Source organism: Oncorhynchus keta, unplaced genomic scaffold (genome assembly GCF_023373465.1).
Source record: "Oncorhynchus keta strain PuntledgeMale-10-30-2019 unplaced genomic scaffold, Oket_V2 Un_contig_2177_pilon_pilon, whole genome shotgun sequence".
Taxonomy (NCBI): domain Eukaryota; kingdom Metazoa; phylum Chordata; class Actinopteri; order Salmoniformes; family Salmonidae; genus Oncorhynchus; species Oncorhynchus keta.
The window spans coordinates 512,320-518,491 of NW_026282598.1; the positions used below are offsets into that span (position 1 = coordinate 512,320).

Sequence of the window (6,172 nt, forward strand, 5' to 3'; positions counted from 1 at the left end):
TATATGTTGAAGCTAAGCTAACGGAGGCTATGCTAATACTCCAAACTGTGTTATAGGTTGAAGCTAAGCTAACGGAGGCTATGCTAATCCTCCAAACTGTGTTATAGGTTGAAGCTAAGCTAACGGAGGCTATGCTAATACTCCAAACTGTGTTATAGGTTGAAGCTAAGCTAATGAACGCTATGCTAATCCTCCAAACTGTGTCATAGGTTGAAGCTAAACTAACGGAGGCTATGCTAATACTCCAAACTGTGTTATAGGTTGAAGCTAAGCTAACGGAGGCTATGCTAATCCTCCAAACTGTGTTATAGGTTGAAGCTAAGCTAACGGAGGCTATGCTAATACTCCAAACTGTGTTATAGGTTGAAGCTAAGCTAACGGAGGCTATGCTAATACTCCAAACTGTGTTATAGGTTGAAGCTAAGCTAACGGAGGCTATGCTAATACTCCAAACTGTGTTATATGTTGAAGCTAAGCTAACGGAGGCTATGCTAATACTCCAAACTGTGTTATAGGTTGAAGCTAAGCTAACGGAGGCTATGCTAATCCTCCAAACTGTGTTATAGGTTGAAGCTAAGCTAACGGAGGCTATGCTAATCCTCCCAGCTGTGATACTAATGACTAGCGGATTAGCGAGATAAGGATGTGTGTGTGTGTCGTGTTTGTCTCAGCTTTTCCACAGACCAACAGCTGGGAGTTGAGCTGTGGCGAGGTTGTCAACATTCCAGAGAGACGGGGGAGTATTAATCATCTGCTCCTGTCAATCATCTAGTCAGGAAGTTAAAAAGAAGAAAATACAGGAGTTTCTCAGGGAACATTTTACACTGTGAAGTTTTATTGGGCTTTAAGTTGAAATACAAATGCCACATTATGAAAAGAATAAAAAAATCAGTTTCATTAAATTTGCCAAGAAACAGAGTTACATAGAAAACCAAGCAAAGCACCGCCACAACCAATCGGATTTCCCCCTTTGTGCTCACGGGCCAATAGCAGCGCCCCGATATTAGACTACGCAAGAGGTTTCAGACAGGAGAGTGTTTCATCAATAAAGAGTTGTGCTCTTCGTCATCACAAAGACGTGTATTACATCACAGACACATGGTTCAGATCATCACGTTTTCCTCTAGAATCCTTATTAATGTCAACCTCCGAATGGCATCACAGCTGTGTGTTCTAGTCAGGGTGCATAGAGATCCCTGTAGCGTATTAGAATCTAGGACAGACAGACAGACAGACAGGCATGGTTCTATGGTTTTAACCAGTTCTAAACTATGGTTATAGCCAGTTCTAACCAGTTCTCAACTATGGTTCCATGGTTCTAGCCAGTTCTCAACTATGGTTCCGTGGTTCTAGCCAGTTCTCAACTATTGTTCCATGGTTCTAGCCAGTTCTAACCAGTTCTCAACTATGGTTCCATGGTTCTAGCCAGTACTAACCAGTTCTCAACGATGGTTCCATGGTTCTAGCCAGTTTCAACTATGGTTCCATGGTTCTAGCCAGTTCTCAACTATGGTTCCATGGTTCTAGCCAGTTCTCAACTATGGTTCCATGGTTCTAGCCAGTTCTAACCAGTTCTCAACTATGGTTCCATGGGGTCTAGCCAGTTCTCAACTATGGTTCCATGGTTCTAGCCAGTTCTCAACGATGGTTCTATGGTTCTAACCAGTTCAAAACTCTGGTTCCATGGTTCTAGCCAGTTATTATAATAATCCTTATAGCCAGTTAGTGTGACTCAGTTAGAAGCTGTTGGACTCCCCAGGCAAGCAGCCAGAGGAAGAGATGGTTTAGAAACATTATGGGTGTGTTCCAAATGGCATCCTTTTCCCTGTAATCCTCAAATTCAACTCTGGCCCTGGGAAGGCAGTTCTGCTGCTTTTATCATTGTTCCCCTATAATCAGGGCCTGATTTAGACCTGGGACAACACGTGGGCGATTCCCCTATAATCAGGGCCTGATTTAGACCTGGGACAACACGATTCCCCTCTAATCAGGGCCTGATTTAGACCTGGGACAACACGTATTCCCCTCTAATCAGGGCCTGATTTAGACCTGGGACAGATTCCCCTATAATCAGGGCCTGACTGGGACTACACGTGGGTGATTCCCCTCTAATCTGGGCCTGATTTAGACCTGGGACAACACGTGGGCGATTCCCCTATAATCAGGGCCTGATTTAGACCTGGGACAACACGTGGGTGATTCCCCTCTAAACTGGGCCTGATTTAGACCTGGGACAACAAGTGGGTGATTCCCCTATAATCAGGGCCTGATTCAGACCTGGGACAAGACATGGGTGATTCCCCTCTAATCTGGGCCCGATTTAGACCTGGGACAACAAGTGGGTGATTCCCCTATAATCAGGGCCTGATTCAGACCTGGGACAGCACGTGGGTGATTCCCCTCTAATCAGGGATCCCCAGCCTTTGTCTCTGAGATGGTTAATAGTTCAGACAGATGAGAAACGTCTTGTCTCTGAGATAGTCAATAGTTCAGACAGATGAGGAACGTCTTGTCTCTGAGATGTTTAATCGTTCAGACAGATGAGGAACGTCTTGTCTCTGAGATGGTTAATAGTTCAGACAGATGAGGAACGTCTTGTCTCTGAGATGGTTAATAGTTCAGACAGATGAGGAACGTCTTGTCTCTGAGATGGTTTAAGAGTTCAGACAGATGAGGAACGTCTTGTCTCTGAGATGGTTTAAGAGTTCAGACAGATGAGGAACGTCTTGTCTCTGAGATGGTTAATAGTTCAGACAGACGAGGAACGCCTTGTCTCTGAGATGGTTAATAGTTCAGACAGATGAGGAACGTCTTGTCTCTGAGAGGGTTAATAGTTCAGATGAGGAACGTCTTGTCTCTGAGATGGTTAATAGTTCAGATGAGGAACGTCTTGTCTCTGAGATGGTTAATAGTTCAGACAGATGAGGAACGTCTTGTCTCTGAGAGGGTTAATAGTTCAGACAGATGAGGAACGTCTTGTCTCTGAGATGGTTTAATAGTTCAGATGAGGAACGTCTTGTCTCTGAGATGGTTAATAGTTCAGACAGATGAGGAACGTCTTGTCTCTGAGATGGTTAATAGTTCAGACAGATGAGGAACGTCTTGTCTCTGAGAGGGTTAATAGTTCAGACAGATGAGGAACGTCTTGTGTCTGAGAGGGTTAATAGTTCAGACAGATGAGGAACGTCTTGTCTCTGAGATGGTTAATAGTTCAGACAGATGAGGAACGTCTTGTCTCTGAGATGGTTAATAGTTCAGACAGATGAGGAACGTCTTGTCTCTGAGATGGTTAATAGTTCAGACAGATGAGGAACGTCTTGTCTCTGAGATGGTTAATAGTTCAGACAGATGAGGAACGTCTTGTCTCTGAGAGGGTTAATAGTTCAGACAGATGAGGAACGTCTTGTCTCTGAGATGGTTAATAGTTCAGACAGATGAGGAACGTCTTGTCTCTGAGATGGTTAATAGTTCAGACAGATGAGGAACGTCTTGTCTCTGAGATGGTTAATAGTTCAGACAGATGAGGAACGTCTTGTCTCTGAGATGGTTAATAGTTCAGATAGATGAGGAACGTCTTGTCTCTGAGATGGTTTAAGAGTTCAGACAGATGAGGAACGTCTTGTGTCTGAGAGGGTTAATAGTTCAGACAGATGAGGAACGTCTTGTGTCTGAGAGGGTTAATAGTTCAGACAGATGAGGAACGTCTTGTCTCTGAGATGGTTAATAGTTCAGACAGATGAGGAACGTCTTGTCTCTGAGAGGGTTAATAGTTCAGACAGATGAGGAACGTCTTGTCTCTGAGATGGTTAATAGTTTAGACAGATGAGGAACGTCTTGTCTCTGAGATGGTTAATAGTTCAGATGAGATGTTTGGGGTATAGCCCCTATATGTAGCCCCATATACAGCTGTATAGGCCCAGGGACATTAGGAAAATATAGTGACCTTGATACAACATAGCCAAATATAATGTGGCACTATGTGTGTATATTGATGTTTTGATGTTTGAGTGTTAACTATGAGTGTGAACTGTAAAGTGTGAGTGTGAACTGTAAAGTGTGAGTGTTGACTGTAAAGTGTATAACTGTAAAGTGTATAACTGTAAAGTGTATAACTGTAAAGTGTATAACTGTAAAGTATATATCACTGTAAAGTGTGAGTGTATAACTGTAAAGTGTTAACTGTAAAGCGTATAACTGTAAAGTATATATGAATGTAATTTGTGAGTGTATAACTGTAAAATGTGAACTGTAAAGTGTATAACTGTAAAGTGTATAACTGTAAAGTATATATCACTGTAAAGTGTGAGTGTTAACTGTAAAGTGTATAACTGTAAAGTGTATAACTGTAAAGTGTTGACTGTAAAGTGTATAACTGTAAAGTATATAACTGTAAAGTGTTGACTGTAAAGTGTTAACTGTAAAGTGTTGACTGTAAAGTGTATAACTGTAAAGTGTATAACTGTAAAGTATATAACTGTAAAGTGTTGACTGTAAAGTGTTAACTGTAAAGTGTTGACTGTAAAGTGTATAACTGTAAAGTGTTAACTGTAAAGTGTTGACTGTAAAGTGTATAACTGTAAAGTGTATAACTGTAAAGTATATAACTGTAAAGTGTTGACTGTAAAGTGTATAACTGTAAAGTATATAACTGTAAAGTGTTGACTGTAAAGTGTTAACTGTAAAGTGTTGATTGTAAAGTGTATAACTGTAAAGTGTTAACTGTAAAGTGTTGACTGTAAAGTGTATAACTGTAAAGTGTTGTGACTGTAAAGTGTTAACTGTAAAGTGTATAACTGTAAAGTGTATAACTGTAAAGTGTTGACTGTAAAGTGTTAACTGTAAAGTGTTAACTGTAAAGTGTTAACTGTAAAGTGTATAACTGTAAAGTGTATAACTGTAAAGTGTTAACTGTAAAGTGTTAACTGTAAAGTGTATAACTGTAAAGTGTATAACTGTAAAGTGTATAACTGTAAAGTGTAGTGTTAACTGTAAAATGTTGAACTGTAAAGTGTATAACTGTAAAGTGTGAGTGTTAACTGTAAAATGTGAACTGTAAAGTGTATAACTGTAAAGTGTGAGTGTTAACTGTAAAGTATGAGTGTTAACTGTAAAGTGTGAGTGTATAACTGTAAAGTGAGTGTTAACTGTAAAGTGTAGTGTTAGCTGTAAAGTGTGAGTGAGCTGTAAAGTCTATAACTGTAAAGTGTGAGTGTTGACTGTAAAGTATATAACTGTAAAGTGTAGTGTTAACTGTAAAGTATATAACTGTAAAGTGTATAACTGTAAAGTGTAGTGTTGACTGTAAAGTATATAACTGTAAAGTATATAACTGTAAAGTGTGAGTGTTAACTGTAAAGTGTAGTGTTAAGTGTAGTGTTAATTGTAAAGTGTGAGTTTTAACTGTAAAGTGTGAGTGTTACCTGTAAAGTGTATACATGTAAAGTGTATAACTGTAAAGTGTGAGTGTTAACTGTAAAGTATATAACTGTAAAGTGTATAACTGTAAAGTGTGAGTGTTAACTGTAAAGTATATAACTGTAAAGTGTGAGTGTTAACTGTAAAGTATATAACTGTAAAGTGTAGTGTTAACTGTAAAGTGTGAGTGTTAACTGTAAAGTATAGTGTTAACTGTAAAGTGTGAGTGTTACCTGTAAAGTGTATAAATGTAAAGTGTATAACTGTAAAGTGTATAACTGTAAAGTGTATAACTGTAAAGTGTGTAACTGTAAAGTGTATAACTGTAAAGTGTATAACTGTAAAGTGTATAACTGTAAAGTGTTTTCATGTTGAAATATAATTTTACAATAACAACATGTGTAAACAAAGACCATAAACAGACCACTAATGTTACCAAAACATCAATGTGACATCACACCTGCTCAGACCCACATGTCCCCACTGCTACTGTACACATCACATATGTCTCCCCTCATCCGTCCTCCCCAGGTAGGTGCCGGTGCTTGTAGAACTCTATGAAATATGGCCTCAAATGGCACTGTAGAATGTTTCTGTAAACGTTTTCAATATTTAAATAACCATTTGGATTCATCCACTGTAGAATGTTTCTCCATAGCCCACACGTTTTCAATATTTAAATAACCATTTGGATTCATCCACTGTAGAATGTTTCTCCATAACGTTTTCAATATTTAAATAACCATTAGGGATTCAT

At 39.2% G+C, this 6,172-nt stretch overlaps 1 long non-coding RNA gene across 4 annotated transcripts; it reads right to left on the reverse strand.

Annotated features, from left to right (window-relative positions):
• Positions 1–812: 812 nt before the first annotated feature.
• On the reverse strand, positions 813–5,858 carry LOC127921212 (uncharacterized). Of its 4 annotated transcripts, XR_008108426.1 has the most exons (5): positions 5,649–5,858; positions 5,436–5,555; positions 4,866–4,967; positions 2,131–4,793; positions 813–1,962 (listed from the first exon to the last, which is right to left on the reverse strand). It is a non-coding gene; the product is annotated as an uncharacterized LOC127921212 (long non-coding RNA). The 4 variants fall into 4 exon arrangements; XR_008108427.1 differs by lacking the exon at positions 4,866–4,967 and having other exon boundaries at positions 2,131–4,343; XR_008108428.1 differs by lacking the exons at positions 4,866–4,967; positions 5,436–5,555 and having other exon boundaries at positions 2,131–4,343.
• Positions 5,859–6,172: the final 314 nt, after the last annotated feature.